Raw genomic sequence first — 25,256 nt, 5'->3', positions numbered from 1 at the left:
GTGATACATGAAAATTGTAAACAGGTACAAAATGCTTTGGCAATTAATATGATGTAACTGTGTTACCAAACAATGTTATTATGCAATATAATACTTCAGCTGTGAACAAATTTAGCAGTGATAAATAGTTAAATATAGGAAATTAATACTATATCATATAACACTTTATGACAATTGTGCATTTTAACATAATACTTGCAGAGGTGTGGCAGGGTTTCTGTTGTGGACTCTATGGAAACCTATGATCATTAGGATAAATTTGATGCATGAGAAATTGTAATCATAGTGTTGTAGCAGGAAGTGCCTGCTTGTCGACGTGTGTTAGTAGCACTTTCCTGTCCGAAGAAGGATCATTCCATGAAGGTTGCCACCACCGCTGGATCTTTGGCCCCTGAGAAGACACTGTTACTCATTTTTGTAAAGCTTTTATCAATAAAGATTCATTCTCAGTTTGTCAGGAAACTTCATTTTAAATTGTCACCATTTTCAAGCCAATTAGTATTTCTTCCAATAAACAATGACAGTTTATCAAAGTCATCAAATCATGGATTGCGTGTTACTGAAACTCTTTTTCATTACTTCATTTCTTATCTAGTACTAGTAGGAAAAGCTGAGCCCACCAGTGGCGGTCAAAAAAAGAAAATCTTTAAAGGAGATGTGCCTATAATTCAACACAAAACTATGCATAAACACAATACCTAACCATTATATGCACTGTAAGGCCACATTTTAACACTGTGTAGGCCTGGTACATCATCCTAGCGCTTCAGGAAATATCAGTGTATTATCCTTATACTTAACAATGCTATAACCTAAGGCATAGCCATACTTTATACAGTGTCAAAAATAGGTAAATCAAAAACACACAGTATAGGTGTTACATAACTTTAGTTACATAACGCTGTGGCATCTTAAAACTTATAATTGTGATGCATAACAGTGTAATATATGTATATAATACACAGTCCTATAACAATCTATTACTCATATATAAGAATGCTAAATCATGAAGTAAATCTGTAGAAGATAACCAGCATAGCAGTAATACATGAAAATTGTAAACAGGTACAGAATGCTTTGGCAGTTAATATGATGTAACTGTGTTACCAAATAATGTTATAATGCTATATAATACTGCAACTGTGTACAATTTAAGCAGTGATAAATATTAAATATAGGGAATTAATACTATTTCATATAACACTTTATGACCATTGTGCATATTAGTGTAATACTTGCAGAGGTGTGGCAGGGTTTCTGATATGGGATTTTATTGGACCCTAGGATCGTTAGGATGAATTTGCTGCGTGAGAAATTGTATTCATAATTGTAGCAGGAAGTGTCGTCTTGTCGACATCTGTTAGTAGCACTTACCAGTCCTAAGAAGGATCATTCCATGAAGTTTGCCACCACAGCTGAATCTATGGCCCCTGAGAAGACACTGTTTCTCATTTTTTTAAATCCTTTATCTATAAATATTCATTCTCAGTTAGTCAGGAAACGTCCTTTTAAATCTGCACAATTTTTGAGCCAATCAGGACTACTTGCAATAAACAATTACAGTTTGTGAAAGTGATAAAATCATGGATTGTGTGTTACTGAGCCTCTTTTTCATTCTTTGATTTCTTATCTGGTACTAGTAGGAAAAGCTCAGCCCACCAGTGATGGTCAAAAAAAGAAAATCTTTAAAAGAGATGAGCCTATAATCCAACCCAAAACTATGCATAAACACAATACCTAACCATTACATGCATTTTAAGGCCACATTTTAACAATGTATAGGCCTGGTATATAATTTTAGAGCTTCAGCAAATAATATTGTATTATCCTAATACTTAGCAATGCTATAACCTAAGGCATAACAATGCTTTATACAGTGTGAACAATAGTTAAATCAAAAACACACAGTATAGGTGTTACATAACTTTAGTTACATAATGCTGTGGCATCTTGAAACTTATAATTGTGATGCATAACAGTGTAATATATGTATATAATACACAGTCCTATAACAATCTATGACACATATATAAGAATGCTAAATCATGAAGTAAATCTGTAGAAGATAACCAGCATAACAGTGATACATGAAGATTGTAAACAGGTACAAAATGCTTTGGCAGTTAATATAATGTAACTGTGTTACCAAACAATGTTATAATGCTATATAATACTGCAACTGTGTACAATTTAAGCAGTGATAAATAATTAAATATAGGAAATTAATACTATGTCATATAACACTTTATGACAATTGTGCATATTAAAGTAATACTTGCAGAGGTGTGGCAGATTTTCTGATGTGGGACTCTATGGAAACCTATGATCATTAGGATGATTTTGCTGCATGAGAAATTGTATTCATAGTATTGTAGCAGGAAGTGTCTTCTTGTTAATGTCTGTTAGTAGCACATACCTGTCCTAAGAAGGATCATTCCATGAAGGTTGCCACCACCGCTGAATCTATGGCCACTGAGAAGACAATGTTTCTAATTTTTTGAAAGCCTTTATCTATAAAGATTCATACTCAGTTGGTCAGAAAACGACATTTTAAATTTGCTCCATTTTTGAGCCAATGAGGACTACTTGCAAAAAACAATGACAGATTGTCACAGTGATCAAACCATGGATTGCATGTTATTGAGCCTCTTTTTCACTCTTTCATTTTTTATCTGGTAGTAGTTTAAAAGTCACATAACACTTTATCAAAGGTTTTGATTATTTACAGGAACCAATATATTTAAACCATTGGTTGGAATTTCCAAACAATAGTCTTTTTTTTCTGAAGTTGATTCTTATTAAGAAAACTTAGAAAAAAAAAATAAACATTACAAAAGTACAGGTAACTAAGACTTATTCAGAAAACACCTTGAATTATACTTGCACTTTTAGATATTACAGCTTTGTCTTTTGAAGACTTTCATCACTATTTCTTTCACTCATGACTCATTACTACCTGATAGCAAATACCAGAGGGAGACTACAGCATGGAACAGAGCTGGCCATATCTTCTTAATATATTTCGCAGATAACCATTGTAAACATTGGTTGGTTTCTTTACCCATTAAAGAAAGAATTGCTATCTGAAAGCCAGAGCCTTCAGCATTTTGTAAGCTGCTTTCTCACAATTATTGTCTAGTATATAACACATTTATCAACAAGTCATCATCATCCTTACAGATATACTGTAGCAAGCATAAGTGATACACCTGCTGTATCACAATTTTACTGCACAAAACCATTCATGCATTAGCAATTTGCCTAATGTTTACTTAATCTAACTTCTGAAATCATAATTTCTTTTTTATTGCATGTAGCAACATTACTTGCCACTTTCAAAACACATTGTGAAAAGGATTTATAATAAATGTCTAGCTCACAATACACAGTAGATGCAATAGTCATCATCATCACTTTCATCCTCAGATCAATCTGTTAAAAAAAAAATATGTACTGTGTCTTTGTGATACAGGCCATGAATTGCCCTAGCACTAGAGAGTTTGTACTAGTTGCCACCAGTGGCGTAAGTTTGCCCCAGTCATCCGGAGGAATGATAAAATGTCGATGCCCCCCCCCATACATATAGGAATATATATATATATATATATATATATATATCAATGAAGAAGTGGCACTCACGGGATTTGATTGATAAAAATAAGACTCAGGACACGGCAGTCTCAGATGAAAGATCTTTCATCTGAGACCGCCGTGTCCTGAGTCTTATTTTTATCAATCAAGTCCCATGAGTGCCACTTCTTCATTGATTTATCTACAAGGTCCCACAGACCTATTAGGAGGCACCTGGGCATTAACTGGAGGAGGAGAGAGTATATATATATATATATATATATATATATATAGCTACACATACCTCTTTCACTTAAACACACATGCCTCTTTCACTTACACACACACACACACACACACACACACACACACACACACACACACCTCTTTCACTTACACACACACATGCCTCTTTCAATTACACATACACAATTACACACACACCATGCCTCTTTCACTTACACACACGCATGTCTCTTTTACTTACACTCACATGCCTCTCACAAGAACCCATACACACATGCCTCTTTCACTTACACACACATGCTTCTTTCACTTACAAACACACACACGTGCCTCTTTCACTTACACACACATGCCTCTTTCACTTACACACATACACACATGCCTTTCACTTACACACACGCCTCCTTTCAATTACACACTCACACAATTACACACACAAACATGCCTCTTTCAATTACACACACATACACACACAATTACACACACACATGCATCTTTCACTTACACACACATGCCTTTCACTGACACACATACACCTGCCTCTTTCACTTACACAAACATGTATGTCTCTTTTACTTACACACACTCACATGCCTCTCACGTAAACCCACACTCACATGCCTCTTTCACTTACACACATATGCATTTTTCAATTACACAAACACAAACACACACACATGCCTTTTTCAATTACACACACACAATTACACACACACATGTCTCTTTCACTTAAACAGACACACACATGCCTCTTTCAATTACACACACACACAATTACACACACACCACACCTTATTCATTTACACACACACTCACATGCCTTTCACTTACACACTCACATGCCTTTCACTTACACACATGCATCTTTCACTTACACACACATGCCTCTGTCAATTACACACACACACGCCTCTTTCAATTACACACAAACACACAGTTACACACACACAATTACACATACACATGTCTCTTTCACTTAAACAGAGACACACATGCCTCTTTCAACTACACACACAATTACATACACCACGCCTCATTTAATTACACACACACACACACACACACAATTACACACATGTCTCTTTCACTTAAACACACAACTTTTGTAAAAAAAACAGACACACACACACCTCCCTTAAAAACATTAACACACACAGTCAGTGCTGCCAATATTTATTAAAGATACCCCCAGTAATCACCCCCCATACACACACATACACCACACACACCACACATACACAGTGCAGCAGCTTGAGGCAGGTGGTGCCAGTGCCTACCTGCAGCTAGCAGCAGGATGGGGGAAGAGAGAGCTTCAGCTGACCAGCGCTTTTGGAAGTGCCTGTGATCAGCTGTGCGCTGGATCCACCCCTAGCTGCAGCCAGCTGCCAGCTCATCTCTGTGGATACGAGGAGGCAGCTGCTGCAGCCATGTCACGACACTGGCATAGCTCCTCCATCCAGATACAGCGCAGCGGCAATAGATTGTCGGACAGTGGGAGGCAAGGGAGGACAGGTGCCCCCTCGAGGTCAGGAGCCCGGCGGCAGCCAACTCCACTGCCTCCCACAGTTCCGCCACTGGTTGCCACTAAAGCTGGAGAACAACAAGCAAGGCAAGAATTGACAAGAACAAACCCAAACATCTAAGCCAATTCAAATTCAATTCAAGCCAATTCAAATGAATGTGCTCTGAGTGCTTGTAGCATCAGATCAGTTTAACTCCTGCTGAATTACCATGTCAGAATTGGACGACATTCTAGAGGAAGATTTTTTAGATTTACTTACTGTAAGTGGTAATAAAGGATTTTCAGGAGTGATGTGGCCCAGCAGCCATATGTTCAAGAAGTTAATTTCAGGAGTTCCTGCTCTCTGATTGTAATATATAATTTTAATTTGTCACATAGCTACACAATTAATACTACCAAACCAAACTGATGTGTATACCATTCAATTTCCAGCAGTTTAATCCACTCATATGGAGTATCCTTGCTAATGCCTATATACTGTCATGCGTCCACGGGCTGCGATGAGACTCCTTCAATCCTTCAGGAACCCCCATGGACACCACTGTCTCCTTCCCTACCATCTATTACTATTTGATGCTTTAACCATCAGCTGCTGTTGACTGCCAATGTCTTACATTCCTCTTCTACTCAGCATGTGTGCACTCCCTGATTATTGCAAAGAGAATATACCAAGGTATATAGTCGGGCGCTAGAATGGGATGTTTTTCTAGCTGCTGTATGGAGGAGATAGTCAGTCTCCTTACATATACATAAAGTAAAGAAAACAGGAAAACAGCGCTAGAATCAAATTCCTAACCACATTTAATATATTGGTGTTAAAAGACAACTTTAAAATTCAATTGAACTAACAAATCACACATGAAAATAAAATGTCCATTGACCATGGGGATAATAAATTGGCTCCCTGATTATTGATCTGCTCCGCATTGCTCCTGAACAGACATTGCAGCAGGAGATAGGCAATCATACTGACACATTACAATCCAAGGTGGATGATATCTGCCAATCTCTTGCTGAAGCCCACTCCAAGATCTCCTTTGAAAATCAGAAAATTTCCTCGATGTCCAAAAATGTTGAGGCTCTTTAAAACAGTGCCAGATAAAACAACATTCGTTGCAAAGGAGTCCCTAAATCCATAGATGTACAAACCCATCCTGTAATCCTCATCTGATTCTTCATTTTCTTTCTCCCGGTGGTCTTGGATTCCATACCTCCCAACGTGACCCCCTCCAGGAGGGACAAAATGCTCTGCTTCTGGACTTACAGATGGAGCCACACTAGTCATGGCTCCGTCTGTGCCTAGGCATGCCTGCCTAGGCATGCCTAGGACTCTGCGTCTCCGTCTCAGAGTGGGCGCACACGCACGTGACAGAGTTACGCCCCATTCACTTGAATGGAGAGCATCTCCATCCGCGCTCCCGGACAGAGACACTATAAAAAGAAGCATGCCTGTGCACTCCCGGCATGACTAGGTGGATGGATCGGCTAGTCACACCAGAAGTGCCCATTTGCGATGGAGCCGCCTCAGATGAGCACAGCTGTAACTCTTAATTTATGATTGCCGGCACCAGTGTTGAACAGGTTAATGGATAAGAAATAATTGGTATTGCATACAACTTTGTCCACTAGCTCCCAATGGAATCCACGAAAAAGCCAATTTTCACCATACCAAATGCATATTGGCCCTCATTCCAAGTTGATCGCACCAAGCAACTTTTTGCTCCTGGTGCTATCAACTAATCTCCGCCTATGGGGGAGTGTATTTTAGCATAGCAGGGCTGTCAATGCTTGTGCAGCCCTGCTATGCTAAAAAAGTTTCTCACAAATCAAGACCAGCCCTGAACATACTTACCCTGTGCGACGGATCCAGCGATGATGGGCTCGGCTTTGACGTCAGACATCCGCCCTCTGTTCGCCTGGACACGCCTATGTTTTTCTTACCACTCCCTGAAAGCGGCCTCCAACGGTCAGTTGACGCCCTGGAACGCCTTCCCGCAGTCAATCTTCTTGCGATCGTCGCTGCAAACGCTTTTTATGCTGTCAGCATCGTTGCCGTGAATGCACATTCCAGACCCGATTGCACCGTTGTGAGGAAGTGTAGCGTGCAATCGGGTCGGAATGAGGGCAATTGTTAAGTAATGTCATGCTCGCTGCCATTTTGTTTCCTGCTGCATCTGTACAATTTCATTATCAAAAGAACAACTATCTTTATCATCTATGTTCATGCAAAGTGCAGGCTTTCCTGTAGCAATTGTTACTTGCAAGGCAGGGGCATAAATTAAACTAGCTACTGATGCATTAAGATTTAGGAAATCCCCTTAAAATGTAATTTATGTGACTTATTAATTGTGGTTCCCATCTGTTTTCATATGGCAAGACCATTCTCTATATATCATATCTGCGGAATTGATAAAGTGAGATACTGACTCCACACTCAAACTGTAGGTATAGTAGGTGAGTACAAATCCAACATTTACTTTTATTAAGTGTTTTTGCAATCCTGCTATTCAGTTCTATCAATGAATTTCCTGTCAAAGCTTCTTTATGATCTCCCCTTTGAAAATCTTTACATTTAACTCATGTTTATCATATGTATCATTGCTCATACTGTATCATAATTAATAATTGAAATTTTCAAAATTAAAATCAGAATAAAGGTTATGATACTCAGAATTAGAGATGTGCACTGGACATTTTTCGGGTTTTGTGTTTTGATTTTGGATTCGGTTCCATGGCCATGTTTTGGATTCGGACGCGTTTTGGCAAAAACCTCCCTGAAAATTTTTTGTCAGATTCGGGTGTGTTTTGGATTTGGGTGTTTTTTTTCAAAAACCCCTCAAAAACAGCTTAAATCATAGAATTTGGGGGTCATTTTGATCCCATAGTATTATTAACCTCAATAACCATAATTTACACTCATTTCCAGTCTATTCTGAACACCTCACACCTCACAATATTATTTTTAGTCCTAAAATTTGCACCAAGGTCGCTGGATGACTAAGCTAAGCGACCCAAGTGGCCGACACAAACACCTGGCCCATCTAGGAGTGGCACTGCAGTGTCAGACAGGATGGCACTTAAAAAAATGAGCCCCAAATATCACATGATGCAGAGATAAATAAAAAAAAAAGAAATGCAAGATGGAATTGTGCTTGGGCCCTCCCACCCACCATTATGTTGTATAAACAGGACATGCACACTTTAACAAACCCATCATTTCAGTGACAGGGTCTGCCACACGACTGTGGCTGAAATGACTGGTTGGTTTGGGCCCCCACCAAAAAAGAAGCAATCAATCTCTCCTTGCGCAAACTGGCTCTACAGAGGCAAGATGTCCACCTCCTCCTCATCGTCCGATTCCTCACCCCTTTCACTGGGTACATCCTCCTCCTCACAGATTATTAATTCGTCCCCACTGGAATCCACCATCTCAGGTCCCTGTATACTTTCTGGAGGTAATTGCTGGTGAATGTCTCCACGGAGGAATTGATTATAATTAATTTTGATGAACATCATCTTCTCCACATTTTCTGGAAGTAACCTCATACACCGATTGCTGACAAGGTGAGCGGCTGCGCTAAACACTCTTTCAGAGTACACACTGAGGCAACTTAGGTAAAATAAAGCCAGTTTGTGCAAGGGCCTCCAAATTGCCTCTTTTTCCTGCCAGTATACGTATGGACTGTCTGACGTGCCTACTTGGATGCGGTCACTCATATAATCCTCCACCATTCTTTCAATGGTGACAGAATCATATGCAGTGACAGTAGACGACATGTCAGTAATCGTTGTCAGGTCCTTCAGTCCGGACCAGATGTCAGCACTCGCTTCAGACTGCCCTGCATCACCGCCAGCGGGTGGGCTCGGAATTCTTAGCCTTTTCCTCACAGCCCCAGTTGCGGGAGAATGTGAAGGAGGAGCTGTTGACAGGTCACGTTCCGCTTGACTTGACAAGTGTCTCACCAGCAGGTCTTTGCACCTCTGCACACTTGTGTTTGCCGGAAAGAGAGATACAACGTAGGCTTTAAACCTAGGATTGAGCAAGATGGCCAAAATGTAGTGCTCTGATTTCAACAGATTGACCACCCGTGAATCCTGGTTAAGCGAATTAAGGGCTCCACCCACAAGGCCCACATGCCTAGCGGAATCGCTCCATTTTAGCTCCTCCTTCAATCTCTCCAGCTTCTTCTGCAAAAGCCTGATGAGGGGAATGACCTGACTCAGGCTGGCAGTGTCTGAACTGACTTCACGTGTGGCAAGTTCAAAGGGTTGCAGAACCTTGCACAACGTTGAAATCATTCTCCACTGCGCTTGAGTCAGGTGCATTCCCCCTCCTTTGCCTATATCGTAGGCAGATGAATAGGCTTGAATGGCCTTTTGCTGCTCCTCCATCCTTTGAAGCATATAGAGGGTTGAATTCCACCTCGTTACCACCTCTTGCTTCAGATGATGGCGGGGCGGGTCCTTACCCCTACTTATTACAGCTTGACAAAGGCAACATACGGCTTGACACCTGTTGTCCGCATTTCTGTTGAAATAATTCCACACCGAAAAGGTGATTTATTTTTGTAATTTGACCAGGCATGTCAATGGCCATATTCATCCCACGGACAACAGGTGTCTCCACCTCACCATCAGAATCCTCCTTGTCAATTTCCTCCTCAGAGCCAGCAACACCCATATCCTCATCCTGGTGTACTTCAACAGTGACATCTTCAATTTGACTATAAGGAACTGATCTGTGGGTGCTTCTTCCAGCACTTGCAGGGGGCGTGCAAATGGTGGAAGGCACCACCTCTTCCCGTCCAGTGTTGGGAAAGTCAGGCATCGCAACCCACACAATTGGACTCTCCTTTGGGATTTGGGATTTAGAAGAACGCACAGTTCTTTGCTGTGCTATTGCCAGCTTAAGTTTTTTCATTTTTCTAGAGGGAGGATGAGTGCTTCCATCCTCATGTGAAGCTGAACCACTAGCCATGAACATAGGACAGGGCCTCAGCCGTGCCTTGCCACTCCGTGTCGTAAATGGAATATTGGCAAGTTTACGCTTCTCATCAGACGCTTTTAATTTTGATTTTTGGGTCATTTTACTGAACTTTTGTTTTTTGGATTTTACATGTTCTCTACTATGACATTGGGCATCGGCCTTGGCAGACGACGTTGATGGCATTTCATCGTCTCAGCCATGACCAGTGCCAGCAGCTTCTGCACGAGGTGGAAGTGGATCTTGATCTTTCCCTATTTTACCCTCCACATTTTTGTTCTCCATTTTTTAATGTGTGGAATTATATGCCAGTAATATATCAATAGCAATGGCCTACTGTACTGTACTATATATGTATACTGTTGGTCACCAAAATGCTGCACTGTAATACTAGAAGCTATAAAAAAGTATATATATATATTATAGTACATATATCAGTACAGAGCAGTGTAACTGGGACGTATGTGTCCTGACAAGCAGTATAGAAGCTATAGAAAAGTATATATATTACTGTATATCAGTAGTAGTACAGAGCGGTGTAACTGTGACACATGTGTGTCCTGACAAGCAGTATAGAAGCTATAGAAAAGTATATATTTTATATACTGGTGGTCCCCATTCCCCAGCAGACTGATCAGATATTTGCAGCACACTGAGCACAGATATGGAGCTTCTTCAGGCAGAGAACGTAGATATTTTCAGTACACTGAGCACAGATTATTTGCAGCACACTGAGCACAGATATTTTCTGCACACTGAGCACAGATATTTGCAGCACACTGAGCGCAGATATTTGCAGCACACTGAGCACAGATTACGGAGCTTTTCATGGAGAGAACGCAGCCACATCCTCTCCGTTGAATCTCCAAAGCACGAGTGAAAATGGCGGCGACGAGCGGCTCCTTATATAGAATACGAATCCCGCGAGAATCCGTCAGCGGGATGATGACATTCGGGTGCGTTCTGGTTAACTGAGCAAGGTGGGAAGATCCGAGGCTGCCTTGGAACCGTGTAAAATAGGTGAAGTTCGGGGGGTTCGGATCCCGAGGAACCGAACCCGCTCATCTCTACTCAGAATATGTATTGTTTGTGACTTTTCACAGCAGTATGTATCTTCTCCAGCTGGCTGCTTAGTGAGATGAGATAATTTACAATTAAATAATGAAAGTTAGGTTTAGGCTGTGGGGAGGGGGGGTTTAGGTTTAGGCGCAGAAAGGTAAGCATACTTACATTGCACCTGTTGGGATTCTCACCATAGGGATGCAGCGGTCAGTATTCCGACTGCCGACATCCTGACCGCCAGCATTTCATGCCCAACCCATTCTTGGAACTCTTTTACCATTTCTGCATGTTCAATTGGGTGACCTGTTGCTGCAACACAATCTTTTTGTTTCCATAATTTCCTAATTGTTAGTGCCTTTTTGTTACGGCCTTTAGTTCTGCTAATTCAGCTGAGTGTGGTGGTAATAGATGAGTGGAATAAACAGTTTTTCAGTGATTCATGGGACAATTTGGTTTGTTCAGTATGCAGGATCAGATTAGCCCAAAGGGGTACAGAGGAAACCCCCTGTAGGCCCCAGTGCCTTAAAGGCCCGTCCCCACCTCTAGGGACCTGGTTCCAGGCTGTGCACTTGAATTATACATTATACATATGTTGCTTTATACTGCACAGGACTATGGTGTATTTTCTAGAGAGCAATTTTGTCATTAATCTGGTACATGATCATGCATGCAATGGTTAGCCAAGCCTCCATAGTGTCTGGCCATACCCCTAAACAGGGGCCCCTATCACTGCATTCCTAGTCCTTTGGTCAGTATGTACCAAAGGTTCTCATACAGAAGCCTTAGTCCGGAGATACAAGGGTAGAGTTAATTGTGAATAGTACTGTAGAGGTCCAATTCCTACAATAACCTACAGATGTGTCCACTATTACCTTTCTGAAAAAAGTATCATGGCCTGCCGTTCATGGCCCGAGATAAGCTTTCCTCTTAAGATATAAACGGCAAGCCATGTGTATCTCCTCTGAAATATAGTGCAGTACCACTTTTCAGACAGCAGGTGGCATTTTCAGAAACTGAGCAAGCAGAAAGTCTGATAAAGAGATTCTAGAGGGAGTAGTTCAGACCTGATTCTAGCAGCATTTTATTTGCAAATGGGCAAAACCATGGGGGTCATTCCGAAATGATCGCACGCTAGGTTGTTTTGCAGCGGTGCGATCAGGTCGAAACTGCACATGCGTATGCACCTCAATGCGCATGTGCGTCGTACGGGTACAAAGCGGATCATTGCTGAGCAATGGATTTAACGAAGAATCGATTCGCACAGCAGATCGCAAGGAGATTGACAGGAAGAGGGCATTTGTGGGTGGCAACTGAACGCTTTCTGGGAGTGTTTGGAAAAACGCAGGCGTGTCCAAGCGTTTGCTGGGCAGGTGTCTGACATCAATTCCGGACACGAACAGGCTAAAGTGTTTGCCACGAATTTACATCAGACACCCACCCTGCAAACGCATTGACACACCTGCGTTTTTCCAAACACTCCCAGAAAATGGTCAGTTGACATCCACAAATGTTTTCTTCCAGTCAATCTCCTTGCGATTGTCTGTGTGAATGGATTCTTCATTAAATCCATTGCTCAGCAACGATCCACTTTGTACCTGTGCGCCGCGCCTGCGTATTGCGGGGCACACACATGCGCAGTTATGTCCTGATCGCAGCTCAGCAAAACAACCTAGCGTGCAATCAGGCCTGCATGACCCCCATGGTTTTGCCCATCTGCTAACAAAATTGCAGCTATGGGGTGTCATTCCGAGTTGATCGTAACCCTGCAAAATTTTGCAGGGCTACGATCAGGAACAGAGACATGCGGGGGATGCCCAGCACAGGGCTAGTCCACCCCGCAGGTCAGTTACGCCCCCCCCCTGCAGAAGTGCAAAAGTATTGCACAGCGGCGATGCTTTTGTACTTCAGGAGTAGCTCCCGGCCAGCGCAGCTTTAGCGTGCTGGCCGGGAGCTACTCATTACTACACGACCCGCAGCGGCTGGTCAGCAGCAGCGATCGGGTCAGAATGACCCCCATGAGCCGTGTGTGCAGGGCAATTTATCGATCATGCACATGGGAATATCAGCTGCAGCAGCTAATTGTGAAGTATTAATATTTTTCCAATACATCTCTCATACTAACTTCCAACATGTACCTGGCTCAATGTTGCCTATATGTTTAAAAAAATATTTTTCCTTGTGATTGATAATGTGCTGATGAAGAGTTCATACAAACTCCACACAGAGATTCGATATAGAAATTATGATACTAACTAAAAGGCACTATTGATACTTGTCATTTTTTGCAATTGTTTGGTGGTTAAGGTGTGAGTAGAGAGAATTTTTGGTATTTCAATACCACATATATTTCACTGGGATCCGGTCTGAAGATCGACAGTGTCTGCCATACAAGTGGGTGCTGCGTCTGTCTGCCACAAATCGGTCCAGCGCTGAGGCTGTGTTGCCATAATAAGTCACTGGGTGCTCTGTGTGCCATACACGTGGGTGCTGCACCTGTCTGCCACAAATCAGTCCAGTGCTGGGGCTGTGCTGCCTTAATAAGTCACTGGGTGCTCTGTCTGCCATACAAGTGGGTGCTGCGCCTGTCTGCCACAAATCAGTCCAGTGCTGGGGCTGGCTGTGCTCCATAATAAGTCATTCAGTGCCAGGGACGGATCTAGACTTTTCTTTAGGGGGAGCGGTTTACTGTTTAATCTTGACTCCTCCCTCTACAGTCCCAACTCCTCCCATCTGCAATCCTAACTCCTCCTCTCTCAATTCTGACTGAACTTTTTGAGTGAGACTGAGATAGAGCTTTGTTATTGTTCTATGTACATGTGACTGTGCTATGGGGTAATTGTAATTATTAGCCCTAGTACCCACACACCAGCAAGTGAGGGGCAAATGCTCTGTAACCCTTGCTCTCCTGGCTCTTCTGTGCTGCTGTGGTATAAGCTGCAGCACATCGTTCTGCCTCAGGCTCTCCCAGGAGAGCTCTCTTCTGCTCAAAAGTGGGCGTGGCTATGACTGTGTTAGGGGGGGCGGTCGCCCCCTTCGCCCCCCCCCTAGATCCGGCCCTGTTCAGTGCTCTGTCTGCCATACAAGCGGGTGAAGAAACATGAGACCCGGGGCCTGAGCAGCCATAAGGCTGCAGCCTGGATGGCTGAGTCCTGGGGGGGGGGGCAGCACCGGTCCAATAGACGCTTAGGCTCTACCTACTACTGGAAGCTGCAGATTCAATGCAGACAGCATGGAAGACGGCCCTTTAAAATGGCAGCTGCCTTCTAGGAGACAGATGCTAGAGGTATTACTAGACCATTACCCAGCGCTACCCAGAATGAGCATGTAACCCCCTGGCACTGAGCATGTAACCCCCTGGCACTAAACATGTAACCCCTATGGCAACAAGCATATGTAACCCCTGGCAGCGAGCATATAACCCCTGGCAACGAGCATGTGACCGGGTCCAACTTCCGGTCAGCAGAATCATGGATGCTGGTGGCTTCTCCTCCCACCTCTAGCCACCAACAGCACCGTGGGCAGCAACATGGACATCTGTATGTGCAGGGCAATTTATCCATCAGGCACACAGGAATATTAGCAGCGGCAGCTAATTGTGTAGTATTAATATATCTCCAATACATCTCTCATATTACAGTAACTTCCATATAGGTACCTGGCTCTCTCATCCCAGCAGCCGGGCAGACTTCACACAGATATTTGATATGGAAATTATGATACTAATTAAAAGGCACTATTGATACTTGTCATTTTTTGCAATTGTTTGGTGGTTAAGGTGTGAGTATAGAGAAGCCAATTCTCTCAAAGTATTGTAACGAGGTAATACACCTCTGAGAGATTTTTGGGTATTTCAATACCGCATACTGCATATTTCACTATAATAATACATTGGATTACTGTATCAAAAAGTTTATGATTACAATTTTTACATGTCGCCATGTCGCTTTGTGAGATGATCTTTTTTAATTGTGAATATTAAAAGTTATATTTTATTAATCATTTTTGACAAGTGTGCCCCAGGACAGACTTAAAGTCTCCTTTTGTCTTTACCTCCTATGTAAAGATTTTCCATTTATACAGTTTATTGTACTATTTTTTCTGGGAGCACCACCAACCAGGTGCCAGGAGTATTTGACCCTTTACAGTGCATGTGCTACTTTGTGAGTAAGAGACTGAACAAAAGTCTCAATACAACATCAATTAGCATTAACATAAGGCAGGGGGGAGGGCAAATGGAAATCTAATTAGTTGTCTGTCTTGGGACAGTGCACTGGGCCTGATGTACTAAGCTTAAAGTTTATTGAACTATTTTTTCTGGGAGCACCACCAACCAAGTGCCACGAGTAATTGACCCTTTATTGCCTTTATGTTGGTTTTTTGAATTTCTAACTAATCATAGTGTGAACCAAACACAGGTCCTGTGCAGTTTTAAAAACCTCTCTTTTTACCTGTCTAATTAATATGCATGTGACCTGAGCATTGTGTCGCAATAAAGAACACTACAAACACACCATTGTACACTCATTATAATGTGTGGAGTTTGTATATTCTCCCCGTACTTGAGTGGGCTTCCTCCGGGTACTCCAGTTTCCTCCCACAATCCCAAAATATAGTGATAGGTTAATTGGTTCCTAACAAAATTAACCCTTGTGCAAATGTGTGTGTGTACATGTGGTAGGGAATATAGATTGTAAGCTCCACTGGGGTAGGGACTGATGTGAATGGCTGAATATTCTCTGTAAAGCGCTGCGGAATATGTGTGCGCTATATAAATTACTGGTAATAATGTAAGACACATACACCTAGACATCAGGTGAGCGCAGATATCACCACCCCTGAAACTACATAATACTACCATGAGCCTGGACAGCTCATTATATACCGACTGCTCCCAAATTAGGAAACAACTACTCACAGCAGCAAATGGTCGACATGGAAATGGTTAAAACACACATATGGTCAACACAAGGTTTTGGGAATGTTTTCATATTTTTTTACTTTTTCCATCCTTGTCTATCCATGTCACAAATCATAACCTTTAGTATCCTTGTAGTGAGCAAAGCATTTAATGCAGGTCTGAGCACCAAGCATTGGGGGTCATTCTAAGTTGATCACTCGCTGGCCAATTGTAGCAGCCGTGCAAATGCTATGCCGCCGCCCACTGGGGAGTGTATTTTAGCGTAGCAGAAGTGCGAACGCATGTGCAGCCGAGCTCTGCAAAAACAGTTTGTGCAGTTTCTGAGTAGCTCTAAACCTACTCAGTGCTTGCAATCACTTCAGCCTATTCGTGTCCAGATTTGACATCACACATCCACCAAGCGAATGCCCGGCCACGCCTGCATTTTTTCAGACACGCCTGCGTTTTTCCAAACATTCCCTGAAAACGGTCAGTTGACACTCAGAAACGCCCCCTTCCTGTCAATCTTCTAGCGGGCGCCAGTGTGAAGGAAAACTTTGCTAGAATCTGTGCAAAACCACAAAGGGCTATGTACCCGTACGTCGCGCATGCGCATTGCGGGACATATGCATGCACAGAAATGCAGATTTTAAGCCTGATCGCTGTGCTGCGAACAACGGCAGCTAGCGATCAACTTGGAATGACCCCCTTTATGCAGCTCTGTGTGTTCTCCCCTCCCCCAACAGAATGACAACAATCAGGCACAGTGCACACAGCTCAAGCAAGTCCCATCCCCCACGCTGCCCGATCACAGCAGTGGCAGCTCTGTGTGATAGCAATTACTTTACACAGTCACAGTGCACACAAAATAACTAATATTTTTTAAATGGACGAATGGGAAAGAATTATGCTGCGCTATGTAAGAAACTGTAAATAAATAGTTATGATGCTATATTTCTTAAACTGGAACCAGACTTCAACAGTGATTATGTGGCTGATAGGTACTGTATATCCCAAGTACATAGATGTTCAGTTGTCGCAATGGTGCAGCGATTAAGATCCTGCATGCAGGATAAATCTAGTCAGATCGCCTCTCAAGGCCAGTGTTCACTGGCCCTGACAGATCGCTCAGCACACATCGCTGACACATTGTTGTGCAGCGCTGTGTGCTGAGCAATCTTGCTGAGTGATCTAGCATCGCTCAGATCGCTCTGCACAGTCACCCCATGTGTACTGTGTAGGCCCTTTTATACAGTAGATGCTGTGATGCCCACTCCCTACTCTCCTCTAAGGAATGGCACAGGCTCCCCTCACAGCCAAGAGTGCATTTCCTGAGCATTTTACATTATTTGACCAGTTATGAAGGAAGTTGAATCAATTATATTTTTTAATACCATATTTGTTTATTGCAAGGAACAAGAAATGTATAAAAAATCTTTTGATATTGTAGCTGCATAGACTAAAGTTAGAAGCTGAAAACACTTAAATTGGAATTGAATTATTCATTTCAAATCCCAGGCCATCCCCCAGACAGGATATATGCTATCTATACTCTCCAAGGAATCTACTACAAAGGCCTCACACACTGAGATTTTCACACCTACTGTAAACAATTAGGAATTGGACTCTAATGCTATGGCATGATTGCTACTTTCCTGTGTTCAATTGGCCACTCACTGTAGTCTGTAAACAGATCTTTATTAATATGGGGTAATATGCTCTTTATTGTACAGCTCCTTTATGGAGAATGATTTTTAGCTTGTGTTTTGCTGTGTGGCTGCTAACATTACAATAAACTATAGTCAGATGGAGAGAGAAAGTGAGACAGTCATGTGAGAGAGATAAAGTCTAGGAGAAAGAAAATTAGAGGGTGGTAGACAATGAGAGACAGAGTTAGGGGAGTGCAATAGAGTCAGGAGGAGAGAGCGACAAAGTCATGGGACAGAGACACAGAGAGATAGTTTAGGGGAAAGAGATAGAGTCAAGAAGAGAGCAATAGAGTTAGAGGGAGAAAGACAAAGTTTGATAGAGAGACAAAGTGAGAGAGTCATGTGAGATAGATAGTCAGAGGGAGAGAGATAAAGTCTAGGATAAAGAAAATTAGAGGGTGGTAGACACTGAGAGACAGTCAGGGGGAGAGCGATAGAGTCGGGAGGAGTGAGCGACAAATTCAGGGGTCAGAGACACAGAGAGATAGTTAAAGGGAGAGAGATAGAGTCAAGGAGAGAGAGAGTGATGGAGTTAGAGGGAGAGAGACAAAGTTTGACGGAGAGACAAAGTGAGACAGAGTCATGTGAGAGAGATTGTCAGAGGGAGAGAGATAAAGTCTAGGAGAAAGAAAATCAAAGGGTGGGAGACACTGAGAGACAGAGTTAGGGGAAGAGCGAAAGAGTTAGGAGGAGGGAGTGACAAATTCAGGGGACAGAGACATAGAGAGATAGTTAAGGGGAGAGAGATAGAGTCAAGGAGAGAGAGTGATAGAGTAATAGGGAGAGAGACAAAGTTTGATGGAGATAAAGAGTCATATGAGAAATAGTCAGGGAGAGAGAGATAAAGTCTAGAAGAAAGTAAATCAGAGGGTGGGAGACACTGAGAGACAGAGTCTGGGGGAGAGCGATAGAGTCAGGAGGAGATAGCGACAAATTCAGGGGACAGAGACACAGATAGTTAAGGGGAGAGAGATAGAGTAAAGGAGGGAGAGAGATAGAGTAAAGGAGAGAGAGTGATAGAGTTAGAGGGAGAGATATAGTCAGATGGAGAGAGACACTGAGACAGAGTCATGTGAGAGAGACAGAGTCAGAGGGAAGGCGATAAAGTCTAGGAGAAAGAAAATCAGAGGGTGGGAGACACAGAGACAGAGTTAGGGGGAGAGCGATAGAGTCAGGAGTAGAGAGTGACAAAGTCAGGGGACAGACACAGAGAGATAATTAAGGGGAGAGAGATAGAGTTAGAGGGAGAGAGAAAGTCAGATGGAGAGAGAAAGTGAAACAGAGTCATGTGAGAGAGATAGAGTCAGGGGAGAGAGATAAAGTCTACTTGAAAGACAAAATCAGAGGTTGGGAGGTACAGAGACAGAGTCAGGGGGAGAGCGATAGAGTCAGGAGGAGAGAGCGACAAAGTAATGGGACAGAGAGACAGTAAAGAGGAGAGAGATAGAGTAAAGGAGAGAGAGAGTTAGATGGAGAGAGACAAAGTGAGACAGAGTCATGTGAGAGAGATAAAGTCAGAGGGAGAGAGATAAAGTCTAGGAAAAAGAAAATTAGAAGGTGGTAGACACTGAGAGACAGAGTCAGGGGCAGAGCGATAGAGTCAGGAGGAGAGATCAAAAAAATTCAGGGGACAGAGATAGTTAAAGGGAGAGAGATAGAGTCAAGGAGAGAGAGCGACAGAGTTAGAGGGAGAGAGACAAAGTTTGATGGAGAGACAAAGTGAGATAGTCATGTGAGAGAGATAGTCAGAGGGAGAGAGATAAAGTCTAGGAGAAAGAAAATCAAAGGGTGAGAGACAGAGTCAGGGGGAGAGCGATAAAGTTAGGAGAAGAGAGTGACAAATTCAGGGGACAGAGACATAGAGAGAAAGTTAAGGGGAGAGAGAGAGAGTCAAGGAGAGATAGTGATAGAGTTATAGGGAGAGAGACAAACTTTGATGGAGATAGTCGGGGAGAGAGATAAAGTCTAGGAGAAAGAAAATGAGAGGGTGGGAGACACTGAGAGACAGAGTCAGGGGGAGAGCGATAGAGTCAGGAGGAGATAGCAACAAATTCAGGGGACAGAGACACAGAGATAGTGAAGGGGAGAGATAGATTAAAGGAGAGAGAGCGATAGAGTTAGAGGGAGAGAGACAGTCAGATGGCGAGAGACACTGAGACAGTCATGTGAGAGAGAGTCATGGGGAAGGAGATAAAGTCTAGGAGAAAGAAAATCAGAGGGTGGGAGACACAGAGACAGCAGATCGCAAGGAGATTGACAGGAAGAGGGCATTTGTGGGTGGCAACTGAACATTTTCTGGGAGTGTTTGGAAAAACGCAGGCATGTCCAAGCTTTTGCAGGGCAGGTGTCTGACGTCAATTCCGGACACGAACAGCCTAAAGTGATTGCCCCGAATTTACGTCAGACACCCACCCTGCAAATGCATGGACACACCTGCGTTTTACCAAACACTCCCAGAAAACGTTCCGTTGACATCCACAAATGTTTTCTTCCAGTCAATCTCCTTGCAATTGTCTGTGCGAATGGATTCTTCATTAAATCCATTGCTCAGCAACGATCCACTTTGTACCCGTGCAACGCGCCTGCGTATTGCGGTGCACACGCACGCGCAGTTATGACCTGATCGCAGCGCAGCGAAAAAACCTAGCGTGCGATCAGGTCTGCATGACCCCCATGGTTTTGCCCATCTGCTAACAAAATTGCGGCTATGGGGGGGGTCATTCTAAGTTGATCGTAGCCCTGCAAAATTTTGCAAGGCTACGATCAGGAACTGAGACATGCATGGGGATGCCCAGCACAGGGCTAGTCCGCCCCGCAGGTCAATTCCGCCCCCCTTTCCCCCGCAGAAGTACAAAAGCATTGCACAGCGGCAATGCTTTTGTACTTCAGGAGTAGCTCCCGGCCAGCGCAGCTTTAGCGTGCTGGCCGGGAGCTAATCATCGCTACACGCCCCGCAGCGGCTGGTCAGCAGCAGCGTTCGGGTCAGAATGACCCCCATGAACCATATGTGCAGGCCAATTTATCCATCATGCACACGGGAATATCAGCTGTAGCAGCTAATTGTGAAGTATTAATATTTTTCCAATACATCTCTCATACTAACTTCCAACATGTACCTGGCTCAATGTTGCCTATATGTTTGAAAAAATCTTTTCCCTTATGATTGATAATGTGCTGATGAAGAGTTCATACAAACTCCACACAGAGATTCGATATGGAAATTATGATACTAACTAAAAGGCACTATTGATACTTGTCATTTTTTGCAATTGTTTGGTGGTTAAGGTGTGAGTAGAGAGAATTTTTGGTATTTCAATACCGCATATATTTCACTGGGATCCGGTCTGAAGATCGGCAGTGTCTGCCATACAAGTGGGTGCTGCATCTGTCTGCCACAAATCGGTCCAGTGCTGAGGCTGTGTTGCCATAATAAGTAACCGGGTGCTCTGTCTGCCATACAAGTGGGTGCTGTGCCTGTCTGCCACAAATCAGTCCAGTGCTTGGGCTGTGCTGCCATAATAAGTAACCGGGTGCTCTGTCTGCCATACAAGTGGGTGCTGTGCCTGTCTGCCACAAATCAGTCCAGTGCTTGGGCTGTGCTCCATAATAAGTCACTGGGTGCTCTGCCTGCCATACAAGTAGGTGTAGAAACATGAGACCCAGGGCCTCATCAGCCATAAGGCTGCAGCCTGGATGGCTGAGTCCTGGGGCTGGGGGGGGCGCAGCAGCGGCACAATAGATGCTTAGGATCTACCTACTACTGGAAGCTGCAGATTCCATGCAGACAGCATGGAAGACGGCCCTTCTAGGAGACAGATGCCAGGGGTATTACTAGACCAGAGGTTCTCAAACTCGGTCCTCAGGACCCCACACGGTGCATGTTTTGCAGGTAACCCAGCAGGTGCACAGGTGTATTAATTACTCACCGACACATTTTACAAAGTCCACAGGTGGAGCTAATTATTTCACTTGTGATTCTGTGAGGAGACCTGCAAAACATGCACCGTGTGGGGTACTGAGGACCGAGTTTGAGAACCTGTGTACTAGACCATTACCCAGCGCTACCCAGAATGAGCATGTAACCTCCTGGTACTAAGCATGTAACCCCTATGGCAACAAGCATATGTAACCCCTGGCAACGAGCATGTAACCCCTGGCAACGAGCAAGTGACCGGGTCCGACTTCCGGTCATCAGAATCACAGATGCCGGTGGCTTCTCCTCCCACCTCTAGCCACCAACAGCACCGTGGGCAGCAACATGGACATCCATATGTGCAGGGCAATTTATCCATCAGGCACACGGGAGTATCAGCAGCGGCAGCTAATTGTGAAGTATTAATATATCTCCAATACATGTGGGAGTGCCAGTAGTGTCTTCGGTGCAGAGGTGCAGGTGGTGTAATCAGTGCAGGAGTGCTGGCAGTATCCCCAGCGCAGGGGTGCCAGCAGTGTCAGCAGTCAGGGGTGCCGGCAGTGTGGGAGTGCCGGAAGTGTCCTCGGTGCAGAAGTGCTGGCAGTGTCGGCAGTGTAGGAGGTGTCCTCAGTGCAGGAGTGCTGGCAGTATCCCCAGTGCAGTTGTGCCGGCAGTGTCCTCAGTGCAGGAGTGTCGACAGTGTGGGAGTGCCAGAAGTGTCCTCGGTGCAGGGGTGTCGGCAGTGCCGGCAGTATGCTCAGTGCAGGGGTGCCGGTGACTTACTTACCTGCTGCAATGTTTTCAACCTGTTCGGTCCTAGCTCTGATGTCAAACACTCGCCCTGGACACACTTGCGTTTCTCTCACCATGCCTGCGTTTTTCTTACCACTCCCCGAAAACGGCTGCAAACGGTGAGTTGCCCAGGAACGCCCTCCGCCTGTCAATCTTCGTGCGATTGGTGCTGCGATCGCTTTTTTCGGTCCCAGCGTCGTTGCCCTGCGATGGCCATGCGTGCACATAGCAGCCGCCGCACATGCGCAGCACGGACCCGATTGCAGCTGTGCGAACGACGACATGCTGCGATCGAGTCGTAATGACCCCCTAAGTCCAGACCTACTTAGAAACTGCACAACATTTTTTACCATAGCAGGCCTGCACAAGCGATTGCAGCTTTGCTATGGGAAAAAACCAACCCTCATAGGTGGAGATTAGATGATTGCACGGGCTGCAAAAAGCAGCTTCGTGCGATCAACTCGTAATGAGGCCCTTTATTTGGAAATATTTTATCATTGCAAAATCTTATATGTTCTTTTACTCTCTAGCACTAAGGTTTTTCTTAACTTATTATTTAATTTCACTTTAGACTTCATTCACCTCTGTGCTATGAGCAACATATAGTAACATCCCCCAGCCAGGATAAAATCTGTACCCCCCAAGGAGTCTACTTCAAAGGCCTCTCACACTGTGATTTTCACACCTACACAATTAGCAATTACACTCTAAAGCTGGCCATACATCACAACGACCTGATTACAGTGTCTATTTAACAGCAATGTTGGTGGAAAGCTACGTTACGTGATGCACTGGACACCCAGTGGTGAAACTATGAATTGTCATGAATTGTCACAGCACAACATGATGGCCCAACAACAAAAGGAATTCATGTCATGCCAAATTTACTGCCATGGCACTCTTTTCAGAAAGGTAATAGTGGACACATCTGTACCATTCCCGAAAAAAACATAATTTTCTTTTGTTAATATGCAGTCTGATTTTTTGAATAGTTGCAATTTTGTCTGGAGATTACCTGTTTTTGATAGAGCTAAATCTTGTTTTAGGATACTCTATGCCCATTTTATGCCAGCAACTTCAATATTTCTTCTTCATCTGTAACTGATGTTTCAATATTTTGAGAGTATAGTAGCAAATTATATACATACTGAATTAGTGTATAACCACCTGGAAAAACAAGAGAATGTAAGTTTTCAGGTAAGGATTGACTGAAAATTGTGACTGAATTTATAAATCCCTGCAATTTTTTAGTCCAAATGTACTGTGTGCAACTATATGTAAAAAAATTAACAATTTTGTTGTATTTGACTTGAAAACAATGTAGAACACAAGTCAATTACCGAAAAATGGACCTGATTCAGATTGGATCACAAAAGGGATCCAAACTACAATTTCCATGGTCAGGAAACTACGCATGTGCAGGACCCATTCTGCACATGTGTAGAACGGGTCCTGCGATTTCATTACTGTAATGATTGACAGGCAGAGGCATTTGCTGGGAGAGAAGTGGACAAACCAATTTTCCAGGAGTGGTGAGGCCAAGGACTGCATCCCAGATGCAGTTTTCTTGGCCTCGCAAGCCGCACTGGGACTGCTAGCCTGAGAAACTCAGGCTTACTCAGCCTGCAGTCGCAGATGAACATTGCCACCTATGGTCAAAATGTTCATTCAGAACTGTGATTGCATCGCAGTTTAGAGATTACAAATGCAGGAAGGAGGTGGTATGCACCAGAAAGCAGAAGTTGTTCTTCACGCACTCTCTCATCTGGAAAAACAGGGGCCGGGTTCTCGAACTTGACCCCGTCCTGTACAGAAAGCAGAAGTGTTTCTATTTCACACTCCTCACAATAAATTGCCCACGGCCATACTATCCTGAATGCGCCCGATCTTGTCCAATCTCGGTAGCTAAGCAAGTGAGGCCTGGTCAGTACTTGGATGGGAGACCACCTGGAAATACTAGGTGCTGTGGGCAATTATTCTAGGAGACCATCACTTTATATTCATTTCTTTAGAATCTAATCTTTGGCATCAGAATTCCAGTCTCCTTAGTAAAGAGAATATCCCAAGTGTTCTGTGATGATTTGGATATCATTTTTGATTCACACCTGAATCCTGAACACACGTTTTTGATATTTTCACCTTCACTCTATTTTGAACCTCATATGTTAAAAAGGTCAATAAGGATTTTTAAGATTAATTATGTTATTTGTCACCAAAATTCATATTTTATCCATGAACTAACGTCATCAAGATTAATATTTTATCTATGAACCAAATAAAGGTTAAGTTTTATATCCAATTCATACTTGACACAAAATGATCTATATTTACAAATGAGTGCTCCCAGAAAAAAGTATTTTTGTCTTTTTCTCTCCTTTCAACTGTAGTCTAATCTACAAAACTACTGGGAGCACCGTAAATCAAGTGCTGTTTTATATTTATGCTCAACAGTCTCTACCTTGGTTCTATATATCTATAGCTATACTATACTAGTTTCAGGCTGGTGCGGACCCACAATTTCATTTGTACTTACAAATGGAGACAGAATATCTGACGTAAAA

General features: G+C 43.3%; 1 pseudogene; it reads left to right on the top strand.

The window, feature by feature from the left end:
- The first annotated feature begins 24,549 nt into the window (after positions 1 to 24,549).
- Positions 24,550 to 24,667, top strand: LOC134912019 (5S ribosomal RNA; annotated as a pseudogene).
- Positions 24,668 to 25,256: the final 589 nt, after the last annotated feature.

The sequence above is a fragment of the Pseudophryne corroboree genome, chromosome 4, assembly GCF_028390025.1.
Source record: "Pseudophryne corroboree isolate aPseCor3 chromosome 4, aPseCor3.hap2, whole genome shotgun sequence".
Classification (NCBI taxonomy): domain Eukaryota; kingdom Metazoa; phylum Chordata; class Amphibia; order Anura; family Myobatrachidae; genus Pseudophryne; species Pseudophryne corroboree.
Note: the sequence above shows the minus strand (reverse complement) of the source record. Positions and strands in the feature narration are given on the sequence as shown.